The sequence below is a fragment of the Danio rerio genome, chromosome 12, assembly GCF_049306965.1.
Source record: "Danio rerio strain Tuebingen ecotype United States chromosome 12, GRCz12tu, whole genome shotgun sequence".
NCBI classification, from domain to species: Eukaryota; Metazoa; Chordata; class Actinopteri; order Cypriniformes; family Danionidae; genus Danio; species Danio rerio.
The window spans coordinates 44,809,116-44,831,063 of record NC_133187.1 but is presented as its reverse complement, the minus strand read 5'-3'; the positions used below and the strand labels follow the sequence as shown (position 1 = coordinate 44,831,063).

At 35.4% G+C, this 21,948-nt stretch overlaps 1 long non-coding RNA gene across 1 annotated transcript; it reads right to left on the bottom strand.

Moving 5' to 3' along the window:
- Positions 1-3,104: 3,104 nt before the first annotated feature.
- On the bottom strand, positions 3,105-20,302 carry LOC141376869 (uncharacterized). Its single transcript, XR_012388168.1, has 3 exons — positions 20,025-20,302; positions 14,913-15,048; positions 3,105-4,181 (listed from the first exon to the last, which is right to left on the bottom strand). It is a non-coding gene; the product is annotated as an uncharacterized lncRNA (long non-coding RNA).
- Positions 20,303-21,948: the final 1,646 nt, after the last annotated feature.

Here is a 21,948-nt window from a genome sequence, read left to right as displayed (position 1 = left end):
CGCCTTCTTCATCTGACATATGCTTCTAATTCAATCTCCCTGACAAGCTTCAAAAGATGATTTCTTTTAACTGATACCAGCAACACTAACTGCAATAAAGATTTCTGCGTCTAATGAGGCCCTGAAGGGCAGTGTCAGATTTATAGATTTATTGAAGCCCGGCAACATTACTTTTCAGCCCAATAGACTCCCCATCTTACTTCTTGTGCTTGCAATGATTTGGGACCATTAAAAAAAACCACACACACACACACACAAAAAAGCGCGTCACATTCTGTTTACAGCACACACAGTGTTTGATGTATGGGCCGACCTTATTGCAAATGAGCGCTACATAATTGTGTAGGAAAGGGGAGGAAGGAAAAAAAACACATCAGAACCGTTTTTCATTTTGTTTCCCGTATGAAAAATTCAGAAGACTGGAAATCAAGGTTCAACGAGTTTGGGCAGGATATTATTTCCCAATATTTCGATCAATTTATCTGTCATCCAATGCTGGCGAGCGAAGGCGCCGGCAGAGGCAATTTAGCTGGTGAGGTCCGAGGCGGAGATGTTTTTAGAGCTCCGTGTCACATGCGCTGGAGTGGTTTGATTTCGGGAGTGTTGTGGAGAGATCCTGATATCAATCACTCACACTCACTCCCAGCTAACAGCTCTCATTTCCAGCGTGTTTTCCTGTTTGAATGGGATTTTTTAGGGTATGGTAGAGCTCACAGGGGTTAAATTGAGAATGTATACATTTTATCACATGCACAAACACATACATGTCCTGTTATGTATTTCTTTTTTGTCTTTCTCTCCTCTCTGTCTACTGCTGTCAGGCTAGTCTCAGCTTCAGACATCATGCACATGTACTGTGGGATGAAATTCTGATACACAAAATAGGAAACACTTTGGGGGTTTCAGAGTCATCATCTGATTGGTTGGATTTTGCAAGATTTCTACAAGACGTGATTCTTGTGTGACTGAAAACAAAGCTGCGGTGCAATGAAATAGATATAAGTGTGATTGGTTATTTTACATGTTGCTCAGATTACGTTCCACAGTCAATAAAAGACGTTCAAACCTTGGTCTAGCAATGAGAGAGTAATATCTAGCAACCTTCCTACACTGAAAAAGAAACAAAAGAAAACTTTGGTTTTGTCAAAAAAAATAATGTCCTAGCTGATTTTAAGTGACATTAAGTTTGTGTCATCATCATTAGTAAACAATATACTTTGTATTACTTTATTTCTTCTCTGTAGGAGGATTTTTTTTAATTATTCTCGAAAGTAAAGACTTTTGGAGTCCAGGGTTTAACTCAATGTGCGTAATGATGGCACTGTAGTTTGTTAAAGATTTATATATTATATATAGCATTATATTATATTTATATAGAGTATTAAAATATATTTATATATAGTATTATAATATATTTTTTCTCAAAGTATAATTTAAATTTGGTTCAAACTTTAAAGTTTAATTTTATCTAAATCAAAAATATGTTATTGTGGGCAAAAAAAAGGTAATTGCATTCATACAAATTAAAAATATTATTTACTGCATTCATTCATTCATTCATTCATTCATCTATTTTCTTTACAGCTTAGTCCCTTTATTAATCTGGGGTCGCCACAGCGGAATGAACCACCAACTTATCCAGAATATGTTTAACGCAGCGGATGCGCAGCTGCAACCCATTACTGGAAAACTGTTTACTACATAGACAACTAATTATTGTTTTTCCTTTGGTACAGCAAAGAGTTATATTTTGAATATATCTTGTTTACAGTACCTTAAAACAAATCTTTGGACCAACCTAAAAAATATACTGTATTTTCTTACAGCTAAATTTATAATTTTTCCTCCAATTCTAGCTTATTGTATTGTAGAATTGATTGAAATTAAAGAATGTAATTTAATAATAATCAAAATATGCATTATCCCCAAAGAAAAAAAAATACATTCACTCAAATGTAGTTAATTGCTGTAAATGTTAATTGAATTATTGTTATTGCTAGTATTTTATATTCAAGATCTGAGGTGAACCACAGATTCTGCATGTGTTTTCACCATGCCTAAAGATGTCACACAAGATAATCAGACTGAATAGCAGCATTTTAAAGTAAAACTGCTACTGTAATAAAAAGTAATACTTTACATTTTTGTCACTGGAGGTTCATTTTTTGCATTAAGGCAAATTGAATAAAACAGGTTAAATTATAGGACATTGAGTTTTTTGATTGCCACAAAACTTGTTCGTTTACAAAATATTATGTACTTTTAAAATGTGAGTGAAAAACACATATTTGTATAAATATAATAATGCACTTATAAAACAATACACATATTTTGACCAGTACTTTAAAAAATACAGAATATAATAAGTGATCCTTTTAAGTTTTAGCCATTTTTTAGGTTGAAACTTAAAAAAAAAAGTTTAGTACTTATATACTTTAAAATCAAGATATCGTTTTTATGAAATTGGAGGAGTTTAACCCTGTTAGACCCATTTATATATTGTGGGTTAGGCGTTGGATGGCGGAAGGGTGGCACGGATGAAGGATGAAAGTGAATAGTGGGGCGTTGTGAAGTGAAGAGGGTTGGGATATATATATATATATATATATGGATGGATGGATGGATGGATGGATGGATGGATGGATGGATGGATGGATGGATGGATAGACCAATAAGTAAAATGATGGATGGATGGATGGATGGATGGATGGATGGATGGATGGATGGATGGATGGATGGATAGACCAATAAGTAAAATGATGGATGGATGGATGGATGGATGGATGGATGGATGGATGGATGGATGGATGGATGGATGGATGGATGGATGGATGGATGGATGGATGGATGGATGGATGGATGGATGGATGGATGGATGGATGGATGGATGGATGGATGGATGGATGGATGGATGGATGGATGGATGGATGGATGGATGGATGGATGGATGGATGGATGGATGGATGGATGGATGGATAGATAGATAGATAGATAGATAGATAGATAGATAGATAGATAGATAGATAGATAGATAGATAGATAGATAGATAGATAGATAGATAGATAGATAGATAGATAGATAGATAGATAGATAGATAGATAGATTTGGTAAGTTTTAGGGAAATGTTGTAATATTGCAACGTTGTGCCTATTTGTGAGCAAAATTTCTGTATTTGTACTGTACATACTAGAAGAGTAGTTTTTTAAAAACTGTTTAGCAGGTCTTACTCCAAATACAGTATGCCTTATATGCACAGCTTTGACCTCGGGTCTATTAGGATGGACATGCAGCAAAAGGTGATGTAAAACAAACTACATCCTCAGTTTTGCTATATGGATAAGTTTGCAACTTCCTGATTCCACCTAAAATCGCAAGGGAATCAGTGAGGGTCTTTGGATTCTGAGACAGTCCCGCTGTTGCAAATTGCTTTAAGGCTAAAGTCAGAATTATTAGCCCTCCTGTGAATGTTTAGTTTTTAAATATTTCCCAAATTATATTTAAGAGTGATTTTTCACAGTATGTCTGATAATATTTTTTCTTCTGGAGAAAGTCTTATTTGTTTTACTTTGGCTAAAAGTTTTTATTTTTTAAAACCATTTTAAGGCCAATTTTACAAGGCCAATTTTATGCAATATTTTTTTCGATAGTCTACAAAACAAACCATCGTTATACAATGACATGTCTAATTACCCTAATTAAGCTTTTAAATTTAACTTTAAGCTGAATACTACCATCTTATAAAACATCTAGTTAAATGTTGTGTACTGTCATAATGGCAAAGATCAATTAATGAATTATTAGAAAACTATTATGTTTATAAATGTGTTAAAACATTAATTACATTAATAAAAAACATTATTAAAACATTAATAAACAAAAATTGTGGAAAAAATATACAGGGGGCCTAATAATTCTGACTGTATTCCGACTTGATCTGCAGTCTTTATCAGTGCACATGCCACAGTAGCAATATTTAAGATGTCATCACGCATAAGCTGACAAGATTAAAGGCAAACATGACCTTGCATCATTTATCCTCAGGACAGAAGAATCGCAGGCGTACGGTTGCAGAAGGACAGCCGATGCGATGTCGTGTTGTTCCCCGCGTGCGTCTGTTTGTGCTTTCCCGTCTCCGGGAAATGAAGGGAACCAAATTAATTCGGTCCATCTGTGTCATCTCCTGTAACACATGTGAAAAACTAATTAGACTTTCAAGTGTTTCTTTTAAAACAAACATGACCTTACAACCATCAAATATGAAAACGTCGTGTGAACAAAAACAAAACAAAAAAAATATGCGTTTAATTGATTAATAGAGAAACGTGTTTTGGTACAACCGTGCTTAAATATTCCAGCATAGGCCCGTGTCTTATTAACATAGCACGCATAAACAATAAACATGCCCCCTCATTTGCATATAAATATAAACAATTCATTGGCGTATCAGGATTCCAGTCACACATACACTGTGCTATCAGCTTAAATTTCTAAGTGGCGAGGGCTGACAAACAATGATTATTTTTTTTAGAGGCTAAGGATTCGGCTTTTTGTCTGGCTAAAGCTACCCCTGATTTTATGCACATTGTTTTTAGTTAATGATTCTCAGCTGCTTGTTGTGCCTCTGATAGCATGAAAACCTACCATATGCTCCGCCAAAAGACAAATGATTAGCAAATGAAATTCTGGACAGCTGTCTGACTGAAAGTGTTTGGTTGATAGCATTCTGCTATCATAATTAGCTTAAGCTTTGGGTTAATTAACTTTCTACCTGGATATGCATAATAATAGCTCAAAGTGTGTGCGCGTGAGAGAGAGAGAGAGAAAACGCGCAGCTTCCATCACATCAACAACAGCGCCAGCTTTTTATTCGCCATTTCAAGAGCATATTAGAATTTGCAGAGTGATTAATCCTGGGAATATTGTGGAATACAGTAGATTTTATTTGCACGGTAGATAATACTGAAACAATCGGAATCTATTATATGGAAGAATGCCATTTTCCAGTCGTAATTAAAGTTTCTGAAAGCAATCACTGATTTTAACTGCTTTTGTTGGTGGAGAGAGGCCCTCTGGCAGGCTTGTAAGGAAGAAACGCACAAAAGGCGCCCTAAAATGTGACTTAAATAGGAGCGCTGCGTATCAAATGTGTTTTACCAATGTAAAAGATGTTCAAGCATATCAATGATGTGAGCCTTTGTTGGATTCATAGAGCTGGGACTGGCTTTGTTGTGAAGTCGAGTTTCTTCTTTCCAACTTTCTGCTCTTTATATATCTGGCCTTATAGAAAAAATGGTGGCTCAGTGGTTCGCACTGTCACCTCACAGCAACGAAGGTTGCTGGTTTGAGTCTTGACTGGGTCAGTTGGCGTTTCTGTGTGGAGTTTGCATGTTCTCCCTGCCTTCGCGTGGGTTTCCTCCGAGTGCTCCGGTTTCCCCCACAGTCCAAAGACATGTGGTACAGGTGAATTGGGTAAGCTAAATTGTCCGTAGTGTATGAGTGTGTGTGTGTGAATGTGTGTGTGGATGTTTCCCAGAGATGGGTTGCAGCTGGAAGGGCATCCGCTGCGTAAAAAACTTGCTGGATAAGTTGGCGGTTCATTCCGCTGTGGCGACCCCAGATTAATAAAGGGACTAAGGTGAAAAGAAAATTAATGAATGAATAAAATTGGACGTAGTGTATGGATGCGTGTGCATGTGTGTTTCCCAGTGCTGGGTTGAAGCTGGGAGGGCATCCACTGCATAAAATATATGCTGGAATATTTGGTGGTTCATTCCGCTGTGGTGACCCCGGATAAATAAGGGACTAAGCTGAAGGAAAATGAATGAATGAATGACTGAATCTGGCCTTATAACAAAAAGGAAAGTAGCCATTTCAAAGCATGTTAAGCCTGCATGACGCAATAAAGTACTTGCATGTTTTAGGCCAAGAGAGTTTTGGCAGACCAAAACCATCCACTTAAACCGTATTATTTAAAGGCATTACATGCAGAATTCAGAATCCCTTGTCATTGTGCAAACTGGTGGCCAATAATTGAAATATACATAGAAATATGTGCCCAGGGATACATTTTTGAGAACTGAGAAATATGTACCCTAGACTGTGTATTCTTGCAGTGATTGTTTTCACAACTCCACAGACACTGTGTAACTTTTTGACAATATGATATACATCACTGCAGCATATTTCTAGCTAATTAAAATTACTCTGTTATAATAATTTAATTACAAGTGGATCAGTGGATCACAAACCTCACAGTTCATTTCATTTCAATTCAATTCATGTTTAATTTTATAGCTTTCTTACAATGTAGATTGTGTCAAAGCAGCTTAACAGAAGTTCAAGCAAATTTAAACTGAAACTGTCAGTCCAGTTTTCAGAGTTGAAGTTTAGTTTTGTTCAGTTCAGTGTAGTTTAATTTTCACTGTTGAAAGTCCAAACACTGGAGAGCAAATCTATCGATGCGCAGCTCCATAAGTCCTAAATCAAGCATGCCGGTGGCAAGAAACAAACTTCACCAATTGACGAAAGTGAAGGAAAAAACCTTGAGAGAATCCAGGCTCAGTTGTGCAGTGCTGCAGTCTAGGTGCCGAGGGCTGGAGAATGCTGTACACCCATCGTGGACGCCCAACATCCAGATCACATTAGTTTTTGAGCCTTTGCAAATATTATATTATTCCCATTAATTGCAGGAAAACCTGGTAGAAATGATTGCATTTTATTTTGAAACCATATCAACTGTACTAACATCAAATGTTCTTGTAATAAATTGATAGAAAATTTAATTGCTCGCGTTTTTACAGAAGATTTAAAAAAAAGAGTTAAAAACCATGCAAATAAAGGAGGCTTTACTGTCATATATTAAATTATTTTATTGTTGATGTGTGAAAACCTTGTAATTGAATTAAAAACACAAATTGCTAATTCAATTACCCAAATTCTCAAACCTAATTTTAGTCTCAGTGTTAAGCCAGAAAAGAAAAAAGCACTTTTGATTTTGGAGTTTGCATGTATGGATGTTTGCCAGTGATGGGTTGTGGCTGGAAGAGCATCCTCTGCGCAAAACATATGTTGGATAAGTTGTTGATTCATTCCGCTGTGGCCACCCTAGATTAATAAAGGGACTAAGCCGAAAAGAAAATTAATGAATAAATCTTGGTGAGAAAAAGTGGTGTATCGCTACTTACAATGGAAATCTATTTGGCAAGACAGTGCATAGGTATACGGCATGAACAAATCATTGAACATAATGTTTACTTACTTACTCCCAGGGCCAATTATACCGAAGTTAATATTTAGCCGCACCACATTGGTGTTTTATCTAGTTTTTATGAGGTGGGTTTTTTTAGCCCAACGCTCAACCCCCAACCAGAAGGACATAAACACATACACTATGTCCAAATTTGGCTTACCAAATTCACAGACAGCACATGTCTTTGGACTGTAGAGGGGAAAACGAAGCACCTGGAGGAAACCCACGCCAACACTGGGTTGACGCCAACATGCAAACTCCATACAGAAAGCCAACTAACCCAGCCGAGGCTTGAACCAGCGACCTTCTTGCTGTGAGGTGACAGCACTACCCACTCCACCACCAAGTCCCCTCTAAACATGATATTATTGTGATAACATTGCACATTGTCCTCCTGTCTGTGTGATGCTATGAATTTCCAATTCCCATCATGACCGCATAATTCCTAGGACAACGGTTCATGCATCTAAAAATGTTGCCCCATAACATAGCTTGTCACATATGTTGTATAGCCTTTACATTACACCATAATCATTTCTTTGATTTAGACAGGCTTACTGTGGACTAAATTCTCATTAGTTTGGTCGTGAAGATTCATTCATGAGACAGCTTCCTCATGTTTTCTCTGACGTATACCGCAGCTTCATTTTTGGGACCTTTGCGGTTTGTAAATCAATTTTGGTAACGCAGAGTAAGGCAGAGGGGAGGCCGGCGTCCCTCTCCGCTCTTGTTTGCATGATTTACCAAAGCTCACAGTAAGACGCTTGTCATGTTAAGGGGACGCTGAGGGAACGTGCAGGTCAGCAGGCAGGATTGTGAATTTGGAGGGGGAAAAAATGGGGTTTACATGTCCCAGAGCACCACAGATCCAGAGAGCTCCATGGCACTTAATTTTCCAGAATATGTCATGCCTGTGAACAACATACTTAAGATACCTTGTAAAGGAGAGACAAGGCAAAAGAAAAAATAACAGACAGAAAAGGAAGGAGATTTTCTTTTCCACCTGAGAGAAAAATGATATAGTGTGTATCTCACAAATTTCTCTCAGTCTGCACTGTAAATATAAATGTGTTACATTTAGTAAATTGAATTGCACAAACTTAATACAGTTGAATAGTTCTAACTTAATTGTAATAATTAATTATTTACTTATTTACTTATAAACACAACAGTCCATTTTATCAAAAAAAAAATTGTGTAGTTAACTCAAAATTGACTAAAAGTTCATTCAACTCCTTTGAAAAGAGTTTGAAGTCAGTGTTGAAGGTAATGAGTTAATTAAATACCTCATTACTTCAACTTAAATGGAGTAAGTTCACAGTACTCATATAGATTAGTTTTTTCAACTCAAATGGTTTGTAGCAATTGGTTTGCTCAAACAACTTGAGTTGCCTTAACTTATTGGGTTTTACAGTACTTAGTTGGTTTAAGTTCTGTTTATTTATCGGGTCTTACTGTGCTCGAATTGCCTCATTTTCTCAAATGGATTAATGTCACAGTACTCAAACTCAGATTAGTTTTTGAACTTAAATGTTTTTGTTTTTCTTTTGGTTTCCTTAAATTGCTTGAGTTACCTTAACTTGTTGGGTTTTAAAGGGTTTGGATTTAAAGGGTTTTGCAAAAAAAGCAGACGTGGATTTAGCTGGTTTTGACGCAAAGGAAAATTTACCTTGTTAAAAAAAACAAAGAATTGTCTAAAGTGACATTTAAAAAAAAAAAAAAAAAAAAGGATTTTATTTACCAGCTAATAACCTGATCATTACATATAAACTGATACTTCTAAACCTAATTAGAGGAGCCTGATAAAAAAATGCTCATTTACAAGAAAAGATTATAGAATTTATAGGAGTTTTGCATCTGAATTCTTCATTTGTCACTTTTTTATTCCTATATAAAATAAACGGCAACACCCTACAAGTTAATCTCTGAAAAAAAAGAAGAAAAATCTCCTGTTGACACAACAGACAGGATATGACATCACACAATATTAATGTGAGCTTCCAAAGTCTGCCCGTTGGCAGAACCTCTAAACCCTCCTGATTCATTAAAACTTCAGTATATTGCGAGGCAGGTGAAAATGTCACTTTTATTTATTCTCCCCTCCTCGAGTCTTTCTATTCTGGTGAGTTCAAACAAATGTCACAACTTGCATGCCGCTATGCGAGAGAAAGCTGTGTTTAATGACTTTAATGTAGCTTAAACATAGGCGTATGGTCACAGGAGGCTGTGCCGTTTGGTGTACTTTACATTTACATGTCGATTAGTGCCATTAGACTCCAATGCACCACGGCAAACGGCTGTAATTGAACATGTGTGCTGACATTCATTTTATTTGTCTTCCATTCATCTTTAATAAAGCGCTCTCCACGGCTCCAAACACTCTTGACTCGGGCGACCCGACTCTCCTCTCTGTTTCAGACTTCTCATATGCACAGTGTCTATGAATTTCAAGCGCAGTCTTGCGGGAGCTCACCTATGCGTGCTGGAGATTTCATTTACCCGTACGACGAATAAACCGCCATCGTTCTCTTCTCTCTCTCTTTTTCTCTCTTTTTTTTTTTTTTTGTTGCGGCCGCTTGAGACCTGCACGGATTTTACAGGACCGCACAATCATCCAGAGGGAAGCCTGAAATGCAACCGCTCTCATGAACGATATTGCCTGCAGTGTGTGGGCCTGACCCATGATGCAATGCAGAGGCCTTAAAGAAACACCATTTTTCTGACTGTCAAGAAGCATTTTAATTCAGAATCCATGCTGGACTGGACTGGATTTTTTTTTCTTCACATGACTGTGATGACACTGATTAACTAGATACTAAAACAAGCCAACAAGCAAAGTATTTTAAGGGTAGACACATTATTTTCACATATTTTGTCAAATTATACACAATTTTAGCAGAAATTATTCAAAGATTAGCAAAATAATATTTCTAGTAACAAAAAAAAAATATTTAAAAATAATATGTATAGTAAAATCTTGTTTCAAGCACAACTAAGGCACATTAAGGGTATTAGACATACTCAAAAATATTTTGCTGCTTGTTCAAATTACTTATTTGAAATGAGCTGAACCAATACAATTCTTGAGTTTTTATATTTTTTATTTTTTTTTGGGGGGGGGGGACAAAATGAAAATGAAATGTTTTATGTTTAATCCACTTAAATGTGTACATACAATTACATTAACTTAACACATCTGCGTTGGGACATGAAGTAATTGTGTGGAACCCTACATTTTTTTGCTTTGCAATGCTGGATTCTCTCACTTTTTGAGAATTATACTTAAAATATGTTTACAGATATTTTTATCCAGATCAGGAAATTTCTAGTAAAAAAAATTGTTTTAAATATATATAATTATAGGAAAATCTTGTTTCAAGTGCAGTTAAGGCACATTAAGGTACTTGTCACAAGATTTTCACAGTTTTGTCAAATTATACTTAAGATTTTATTAGCAGGCATGTTATACATTGTTATACGTAACAGGAAAATAAGATTTCTAGTAATTTTTTTTTAATATATTAAGAGTAAAATAATTTTTTACTAAACTATCTATATTTTTGTCTTTCTCACTATTACTATAAAAACTTGCGGTATATGTATATACATATATATAAATATATATATATAAATATATATAAATATATATATATATATATATATATATATATATATATATATATATATATATATATATATATATATATATATATATATATAWATATATATATATATATATATATATATATATATATATATATATATATATATATATATATATATATATATATATATATATATATATATATATATTATTTACTGTTTTACTGTCATCATGGCCAAGATAAAATAAATCAGCTATTAGAAAAGAGTTATGTTTAGAAATGTGTTAAAAAATATATATATTTGTATAATATATATTTTATTCAAAGCTGCCTTTTTATCATATTCTTATTTATGTTTACACTTTTTATTTATATATTCTTAACTGAATTTCAGCTTTTTTTCAAATTCAGCTTAAAAAATTTAAAAATATATTTTATCCATTCATTCATTTTTTTTTTCAGCTTAGTCCCTTTATTAATCAAGGGTCGCCGCAGCGCAATGAACCGCCATCTTATGTTTTATGCAGCGGATGCCTTTCCAGCTGCAACCATCACTGGGAAACCCATACACACTCATTCACAGACAATTCAGCTTTCCCAATTCACCTACAGCACATGTCTTTGGACTTGTGGGGGAAATCAGAGCACCCAGAAGAAACCCACACCAACACATGGAGAACAGGCTTGGGTTTCCTCTGTGCTCCGGTTTCCCTCACAGTCCAAAGACATGCACTGTAGGTGAATTGAATAAACTAAACTGTCTGTAGTGTATGAGTGTGTTTGGTGTGACGGAATGTGTATGGGTGTTTTCCAGTACGGAGTTGCTGCTGGAAGGGCATCTGCTGTGAAAAACATTTGCTGGAATAATTGACCGTTCATATGGACTTAGCCGAAGGAAAATGAATGAATGAGTAAAATGTGAGCTACAAATGGCACTATAAAATGCTCAGTGTTTACTATTATTAAATAATCACGTAAAGTTAATCATTTTGTACAACATTTAACCTTTAAAATACTCTTTCAACAGTGTTCAAGGAAAACATATCAACCTATTTCACAATTTTCAATTTTCAAAATACACGTTTCACAATATCTACATTTACACGTGTGCAATGCTGCCTATGTAGGGCATTCCAAATCAGTCACTTTTAAGTTAGCATGCCGTCTTAGAAGGCAGCTGCCTATGTAGGCCACCGACAGCATGGGTTCGGCGACATCTGGCCGATCGATGTGTATAAAACAATTTCAACTCCCAACATTTGAACAAGCACACAAATAAATGTTAACCATAGAGCGAAGCGAGCAAATCAAGCATTAAATAAACAAGCAAACACATTTAAAAGTTTTCCTTTCCCAGGGTGCTGCGTTGCGTGTTTACTGCGCTGAAGCAGGATAACAGTTTCCACTAAAACAAAACACTAATAGAGCCGGATAATGCCTTTCTCCGATATCCTTCAACTAAAGAGGGATACGCGTCAATTATAGCGGCAGCCTGTGCTTAGTGCTTATCTGCAGCAGCCACTAAACATGGATTTGGAGAGCAGCTTTAGTAAAGGAGGGGGAACTGCCAGTGCACCCAAAACTCAAGGGGGAATTACAGTCATTTCCCATCAACCCGGTGTGTAAGTGCACGTGGGTCTTAGCTTTGGGTTCAACTGCTGTTATTTGTGTTTGTTGGAGATTACCTTCCCTTAAGAGTAATCAAGGTGTGAGCTGTTGGGGTGGGCCGTATGGAGAGAGTAATACGGAGGTCTTCACGGTGGGATTTGTAAGGCAATTGTGCTGCTGACATGGGCAAGGCTTCCTTCTCTATTCACAATGTCTTTTTTTTATGTGCTCCACAAATCTGGTGTCATTAACGCTGTCTGTTAGCACAGGGACGGGAGGTCCTGAGAGGACACATTCCCTTGTCCAGGTCAGCGGCTGTTGAGGAATGGATGGACGTGTCTTTATTAGACTGCGCTTTGTTGTGTTTGAGGTTGGATCTTGTGTCTTATGAGAGTAATGATCGGGTGAATCTCATGAAAAGGGCATACGGATATTTTCTGGCACATTAATTAAGCATATTTTATCACCAAATACTCATTAAAAAAATACATTCTTATTTTTGTACATCCTGATTAGTTTTGGGGTAAAAATAGATGCACATTTTTTGCATGATTTACTGAAATGTCATTCAGTCATTACATATCAAAAGAAATATAGAAAAACTACTATTTATAGAAATAACCTAAATTTCCCTGAAACAGATTTTTATATAGTTTTAATTTTTGACAACGTGGCATTTTTTTATGTTTTAAACATAAAACTTACCCTTTCTGCATATTTATGGATGCTATTTGTTATCAGATTTATATGGTTTATTATCCCCATTATTTTATACATAAAGCGCTAAAATGCTAATAATTTTTAAGTACACAAAGACCATTTAAAATGATTTATAGTATATATACAGGGCTTGATGTTAACCTTTTTGATCACCAGCCACCGTTGATTTACAGCATTACTGGCCACTTTCACAAGCCACAATTTTGTTGGTGGAAAAACATTTTTCATGCATAAATTTGACTTTGACAGGCAAAATTACTTGGTTTAGATTTTGTGTTATGTCCACATGCCTCCTCATTCATTTCACTTTTTGTGTGTTGTGTATATGAGCTTGCTCAATGGGCGGGTTGGCAGGTTAATGTCAAGCCTTGAATATTCATTCATTTTCTTTTCAGCTTAGTCCCTTTATTCTTAGAAATATATATATATATATATATATATATATATATATATATATATATATATATATATATATATATATATATATATATATTTCTAAGAATTAATCTATTCTAAAAGTTGGGTTGGAAGCTGGGTCTATCCTACGCAAGCTATGTTGACTTTCACCTTGATATTGTAGCGCGGATGTAAACCTGACTGGTGAGCCGTCTGAAAAAAAGTGCCCTTCTGAATCAAATCAGCAGGATGCCTGACTTTAACTGCAGTTTGGCAGTTTCAATTTACCTCATGAACATTTCATTCATGCCTTCGTGACAAACTGGGGTATTAGACACAAATAAGTGGTAAGGACTGGTAAGAATGTTATGGAATTTAATAAAGCGCGACGAGTGAGCCCATACATTTAGGGGGGCCCCAGAGACATTAACAAGGGCCTATATATATATTATTATATATATATATTTGTGGATTTCTGTATAATATATATATATATATATATATATATATATATATATATATATATATATATATATATATATATATATATATTATACAGAAATCCATCAAGATATGCTAATTACATACAGCATATGACATAAAAAATTCATATCTGAATTTTACATATATAACATATATGTGATTTTTTTTATTCAACCACCGGAATTAGTTTTTTAAACACCATTTTAGGGACAAAATTATTAGCCCCTTTAAGCTATATTTTTTCTCGATAATCTACAAAACAAACCACTGTTATACAATAACTTGCCTAATTACCCTAACCTGCCTGGTTACCCTAATTAACCCAGTTAAGTCTTTAAATGTCACTTTAAGCTTTATAGAAATTTCTTGAAAAATATCTAGTAAAATATGATTTACTGTCATAATGGTAAAGATAAAATAAATCAGTTATTAGAAATAAGTTCTTAAAACTATTATGATTAGAAATTTGCTGAAAACAATTTCTCTCCGCTAAACTGAAATTGAAGAAAAAATAAATAAGTGGTCTAATAATTCAGGGGGGCTAATAATTCTGACTTCAACTGTATATACTGTATATTATGCACATATCTGTACTTATAATTGTTTAAAAAAGAGACACTTTTGCTATTTTTTGAAACAAAAGTTGCATGTATGACATATTTGATCGATGTGAAATCAAAATATGACATATACATCATTTGCATATATTAAACCATATATCAGCTATCTATGCGGGCCTGCTTCAACCAGCATTTTTTAAACCCTCCCTCAAGAGTTAACAATCCTTAAATGATTAACTAAACCTGATTTTTCCCACAGGAACGCTCTTGAGAAGTATTGGTGGGTTAACCTGATGCGAAGGGTCGTGACCTGTGGCTGCAAGTCCTTTTCTCCTCTCTAACTAATCCCGGCTGTCATTCACAGATCTTCCTGTCCGGCTCTTTTTTTCCAGTGAACAGCCCGTCACACATTCAGCACTCGCCTCCCTGTGAAATTTCAAGTGCAGAAGATGCAGAATTAGAAACATGTTTTTGATGCTGCAACACAAGTGAGGCTGAAGGTATGCTGATGACAGAACAATTCCATTTTTGACAGTTTAATTTGCCCCCCCCTCCCTTTTCCAATGGACAAGAGCAAAAAGGAGAGCGAGTGCCGAGCCTTCTGCCCCCTGCACAAAGTGTGTCAAGCGGCGGACGGCTAAAAAACTGACACCCTCCACCCGAAACGATCAAAAGAAAATCGAATATATCAAGAGTGGTGATGTCACATAACCTTATATATATTACGAAGGGAAAAAAAAGCTGCACTCAGAATAGTCCTGACAACTATCATGAATCTAATATCATGAAAAAGTCGACACGCACGCGAGAGGTGGAGTTCACAGCTATGATGGAAAGAGAGAATGAAAGACGGAGTGTCAGTGCTGCCCCGTCAAATCCCACAGCGGCAGAGAGAAATGCATACAGTGACCGTTTAAGAAACTACTGGATGTTTATCAATCTGTGAGTGATAGAGTCGCTCTGGACGCTTTATTCAGCTTCTAACTGGAAATATAGAGAAAGTGGACTGAAAAATTGCCGCAAAGTTCCAGCTGAAGCCTTTCAAGAGTTCACTCTTAGCTGATGATTGATTATGAATGCTGTCCTGGGAGAGAGCCCTGAGCTCATGAGATCCTCGAGGCTGGGGCTCTCTCCCGTTTGCAAGGTGAGAGGAGAGTTTGAGCTCAGGTAGATCTCGAGAACTCCCCTGCTGTAGAAGCTAATGAACAGATGATTGCTCTTAAGACAAAACTACTTACAAGGAGCAAGTATATGGTGCTGATTTGGAATAGTCACTAAACTTAAGTTGCACGTTTTTTGATGGTGGGAGGAAACCGGGGAACCCGGGGGAAACCCACGTGAGCATGGGGAGAACGTGTAAACTCCGCACAGAATCGTCGGCTGGCTTGATAAGGACTAGAACCAGTGACGTCCTTGCTGTGAGGCAACAGTGCTAACCACTGGGCCACCGTACCACCCTGCTAGGAAAGGAGAAGGATTCTTCAAAACGAAGATGGCTGTTATATGGAACTTAGGGTATTTATAGTGGCTTAGGAATCGTCTGATTGGTGAATCATAAAATGAATAATGGTGGCTGGGGCAAATGCATTAGAAAGGGATGGTCATATCGAATATAACGTAGCCTTTTGTTCCTTTGGTTGATTGCTGATCTACAAAAAATAACTAAAAAAGCCATCTGAAATCAAAAGATTCAATTAAATGCTGTAAATAAATCAGACGTTTAAAATGTAAACTGTCACTTGACAGTAGGCATGGGACGATAACCGTTTTCAATGTATTTCGCAGTTTGTAAAGTTTTCTGCAGTACCATTCCTAAGGTATGTGTATGATTTTTTATTTATGCTTTTTTTAGGACAACAGTATCTAAAGATATTCAAAGATACTGTTTTAAATTGTAAAAAATGTGTTTCTGAAACAAATGAAGACAGTAGAAGTCAATAATTAATTTATACAACTATACCACTTATACCACTGTGGTAGTCGATGGGTACCATAGTACTGATGGGATACTATGGTAAATGATCAACAATCTTTTTTCAAAACAGCTTATTTAGTGTTCAACAGATGAAAGTAAGTCGAATCAGTTTTGAACAAGTGGAGGGTGAGTAAATTCTGACATAATTTTTAGGGATGCACCAATATGGCTTTTTAAGTCAATATTGATAACCAATAACACACAAGATTAGGAGGCTGATAACTGATATATTAGCCGATAAACATAAGCATTGCAAAATGTCTTATACAGCATACAACTAATTTTATTTTAAAAACTTCATAAAAGTTTGAACTGATTCACGAATCAGCATGCCAATTTTTTTCAACTGTTTTTAGATTTGCCCGTTGCACAAAAATAATAGGTTAAATAACAAAATGGGTTTTAATTAAACAAGTAAATAAAATAATTAATCAAATTAGATTACAAACAACCCAACAAGTTGTTTAGCATGTGTGCATTGCAGCTATTATGTTTACACATTTAATGTTTATTCTGAGGCGATTTAAACCACAATACAAAATGACACTCTATCAAACATATCTACAATGATAAGGAACATGGTTACCTGATGAATTATTAGCGCACAGCAATAAGACGCAAAGAAAGGACGGACTTTGAAGGAATAAACAATGTCAGGAAAGCTCCATTATAGTGCACTGGACAAGTCTGAACAAGTTCCGCCAACGCATGCGAGATGCGGACAGTTCTATCAATTCAATCTCACAGCAATTTATAAAATTTTGGTTTAGTGGGTAATTTGTATGAATTCGTACAATTTAGTACGATTTGCTTATCCCCCAATGACAGTGGGGGTTAGGGGTGGGGTTGGGTGCCATGCCTCCTTTTTAAAATCAAACATTTTCGAATGACTGAACTAAACGAATGACTGAACTGAATGACTGAACTGAACGAATTCGTACAAATTAGCCACTAAACTAACAAAACGTAAAATACTTACGTTTCCTCATAAGATCAGGCTGGTTCTGTACAATTACGCAATCTATCATCTTATCAATTCATATCGGACCGATAATGAAATTATTAAAAATAGCATTGATCAGCCGATATTAATATGGCCGCCGATAAATCGTGCATCACTATTAATTTTCACTTTTGGGGGTGAACTACCCATTTAATCATTGTTTATTAAAGAACACACAGTCACTTTACTATTGGAAATTCATCTGCAATGTAATGAAAATGTATTTTAGATTATTAGATTCAAATCTCTCTCTCTCACACAACCCTTTGTTTTTTTTTTTTGCTATTTGAATTTGACATTACTAGCGTCCCTAGAAGGCAAATGTGTAGAGTAGCAGATGTAGCGCTGATGTAAGTCATCACAGCTCTTTTGTCATATCCTTCCCTCAACCCCCTCGTTCTCCAGTTCTGGGTTAATTAGACCAGCGAATGTGCATGCAGGTTATCCGAGAACACTTTCCCCTCTGACATTTACCCACTCTCCAGCCTGAGGAGCATGTTTGATATGGGGCCCGTCTCCTCCGGCCGGCCCCTTGTTTGCCAGGCCTGTGGTGCGCTTGAATCTAATTGAACCTCATGAATAGAACAGAGGTGTCAACACGTCCAGATCTGGGGTCAAATGCTCAGGGTGCGACTTTATCACACATAAACAGAGAGGAGAGCAAAAAGTGCAAGCTAATCAATCTTGACACACTGGATGGAGAGTAAGAAGGAAAAGCCAAAAAATAATTGTGTAAAGCAAATAGATACAGTATGAGTAAAGTTTAGGGGGAAATAAGTCACACTGATATCATAACTCAGTGTATTTTGTAAAGACAATCCAAAATGAAACATAACCCATCTACTTATTTTAATGAATGTACCCAGCAGGCACACAACATCATAAGACGTTATATTAGGTTAGATTTAGGTCATGACGTTAGATGACCAAAATTCAATGTCTAGTCAGCGTCTAAGGACAACGTTATTTTGACGTCCAATCACAATGTCAAACTACGTTGATATTTGGTTGATTTTAGGCTGACCAAAACACAGCGTCTGAGTCTGATTCCAGCGATGCTCCAGGGACAGACGAGTCTTCGCTGAGGCCATCTTCCAGCCTAAACCACGGCGAATGAAGCTCTGCACAAGACTTTTGGCCAGCGGAGAAATTAAAATGGTCGTGCCCAACTGAGTCTGGTTCCCTCAAGGTTTTTTTTTCTTCACTCCCATCAGGTGAAGTTTTTTTTTCCCTCTCCGCTGTCGCCACTGCCTCGCATGGTTCAGGATTGGTAGAGCTACGCATCGATGAATTTGCTCTTCAGTGTTTGAACTCTCAGTAATGATTAAATCACACTGAACTGAGATAAACTGAACTGAACTGAACTTAAACACTAAAACCTGAACCACACTGTTCCAGTTACTATGACCATTTATGTGAAGCTGCTTTGACACAATCTACATTGTAAAAGCGCTATACAAATAAAGCTGAATTGAATTGAATTGAATTGATAGATTGGACATTGATGTCAGCCTGGCATTGGGTTCTGATGTCAACCCAATTTTCATTTCCAAACAAAATCAAATGTCCCCATGACGTTGGGGTACACAGGAGTTCAACGTCAATATTATGTCATGTTTACATGCTGTGCCTGCAAGGCAGTAACTGGTTGTGTTTTAAGACATGATTCAATCAATCCAAAATTATTTTTTATACTTTATCAAAATGTCTCTGAAATGGTTATTCTTCTACTTGCATCGCTTGCAAAGATTTATAGTAGGCTATAGTTTTATAGCAAATGTGTACTAAAGTGGTTGTGTGTGTGTGTGTGTGTGTAATGAGTATCATTTGTACGACCACTGTTTTACTACAAACATCATGGTTACGTATACTATATATAGTTTATGTAACAAATCCCTGTTTAATTTGTGGATGCTGTGTACAATAACCATGTTTTTTCTTCTTCAATTTTCTTTTTCATAGATTACATACATTTTTACAGCATGCTGTCATTTCAACCAGAATTAAAAAGCAGTTGCACATGATTTTATTCCGTATTATTTCATATTTTAGAATAAAAAAATGGAAATTAGTCAATGAGCTAAAATATACTAGGATTGTATCCACCAGAAACATACGGATTTAATCCTTGCTCCATTTTAAGTGAATGCAAATAGAGTCGATTCCAAAGTCGACTCCAAAATTATGAATCGAGAATCGACTCCAAAAACCCGGAACCGAACACCTACTGGATCGCTTTTAATAATCAGCTGGTTAAAGCTTACCAAATGACCGCGTTTTCTTTGAGATGTCACCAAAAAGAAAGTCCCGTCAAGGCAAAGCAAGTCATTTTTTTAAATAATGTAAAATACTTGAATTCGGTATGACGTTTTAAAATCAATCTGCGATATCAGCCGATTTTATAATACAACTTGATATGCCTACCTATTGTTTGCATCATGTCACGTGTTCCACTGGGTTTTAAATCCCAAAATGTCCGTTTTGCTTGTGGTACAGCAATATTAATGCCCATTCTTATCAAATTGTCAGAAGCTTTATCAATTTATCAAGCGTCTCGAATGGCTTCTTCAATCTTACAGTCAACCAGAGGCCGCTCTTGAGCTCCATGACTATCGGATACCAAACAAGATAATTGAGTGATTCTGAATCAGTTCAGCGATTCGAATCTTTTGAATCTGTTCATTGATTCATTCCACACGTGTGAGGAGATGGCGTCGACTTTTTTGTTTATAATCATTATTAAATCCTCTCTTTACAAGTGAATGCGCGATTCATTGACTCAAAAAGACCCAGAAACGTCCACTTATTCAACCAAGCAACGTCATTTCAGGTAAGTGCCACAAAAAGTTAGTTTTACTCAATGGAGTATTAAAACTTGGTTTCAACATAAGAAATATTTTATTTCTTGTACATTTGAATGTCATTTTAATGGTTATCGAATGCTTATGTTTTAGCAAGTGTAATTGTTTCTATAGAAGCAAATGTTTTAAGTATCAGTCGTTATAGAAGTGTAAAATATTTGCAGGATGGTGATGAAGAAATTTGAATATGATCCTCGTACCTGCTACACTACAACTCAATGGATGCTCTCAGCATATGTAACGTCACTGTAAGTGGATTCAAAATTTTTCATTATATTTCGTAAAATGTTTTAGATTGATAAACATTGAAGTACGTTTGGTTTTATATTCACACATCTGGATGTTCTTCATAATAATATAATTTCAGAAATGTATTTTAAATGGTGAACTCTGATATTCATTGACTGACAATATTAGTACACCAATGTTCACAGTCAAATAAATACACTCCTGGAAAAGTTTTGAAAAATCTGAAAACCCCACAAAGTTTTGGAAAAGTCATGGAAATGAGCTTAACAAATTTCTGTATACTTAAATATGGGTTAGTTGTCTTAATTTATTTTCTATTCATGGCCAAACTCCTGCTTTCACATTATTATTGCTCTGTGAGCAGTATCTAAATAAATTGTACTTATATATATATATATATATATATATATATATATATATATATATATATATATATATATATATATATATATATATATATATGTATGTATGTATATATATATATATATATATATATATATATATATATATATATATATATATATATATATTAATTTAAACTAAATAGATTGTTGCATGTTTTATGATTTGCTGTAAAAACTTTGAACATGCATTGTTTTTCTTGTTATTTATACTACATTTACGTAGACATTACATGAAACATTAGGTCATGAAAATTTACTTAAAAGTGCTGGAAAAGTCATTGAATTTTAGTTGTAAAAAGTGTATGAACCATGATGTTGTTTTAAAGTCATACCTGCGTTTCATTTCAGACGGAATATTCAAAGTACCATGTTAAACAAATTAGGGAGCCTGTCCTGAACAAATGTGTGATTATAAAACCAACTTTACCTGAATAACTAAATCATGTATAAAGCATTTAAATGCACACAAAATAATCGATTGTGGTAGTTCTCACTTGATAACAGCTTTCCATATGTTGTAATGTCAGGGGGTTGCACAACCAATCCAGCTCTACTGTATTTCAATTTGGCATAGAGTTGAAGTAAATTAGTCAAATCAGACGGATGACAACATGGACAGATTGCGTGACATGCCCTCATCCTAAAAAAAAAAGCACAAACAAATCTATGCAAGGCAAAAAGAATTAGGGTAAATTAAATATTCATCGTAAAATATCTGTTAAATAACAGTGATTCACATTTGGTTTGTTTATTTACAGTTGTAAATTACAATATAGGAGCTTGATCTCTGCTTTGTCAACTTTTAAATGTTGAAAATTCAACTACAGTTAAAAA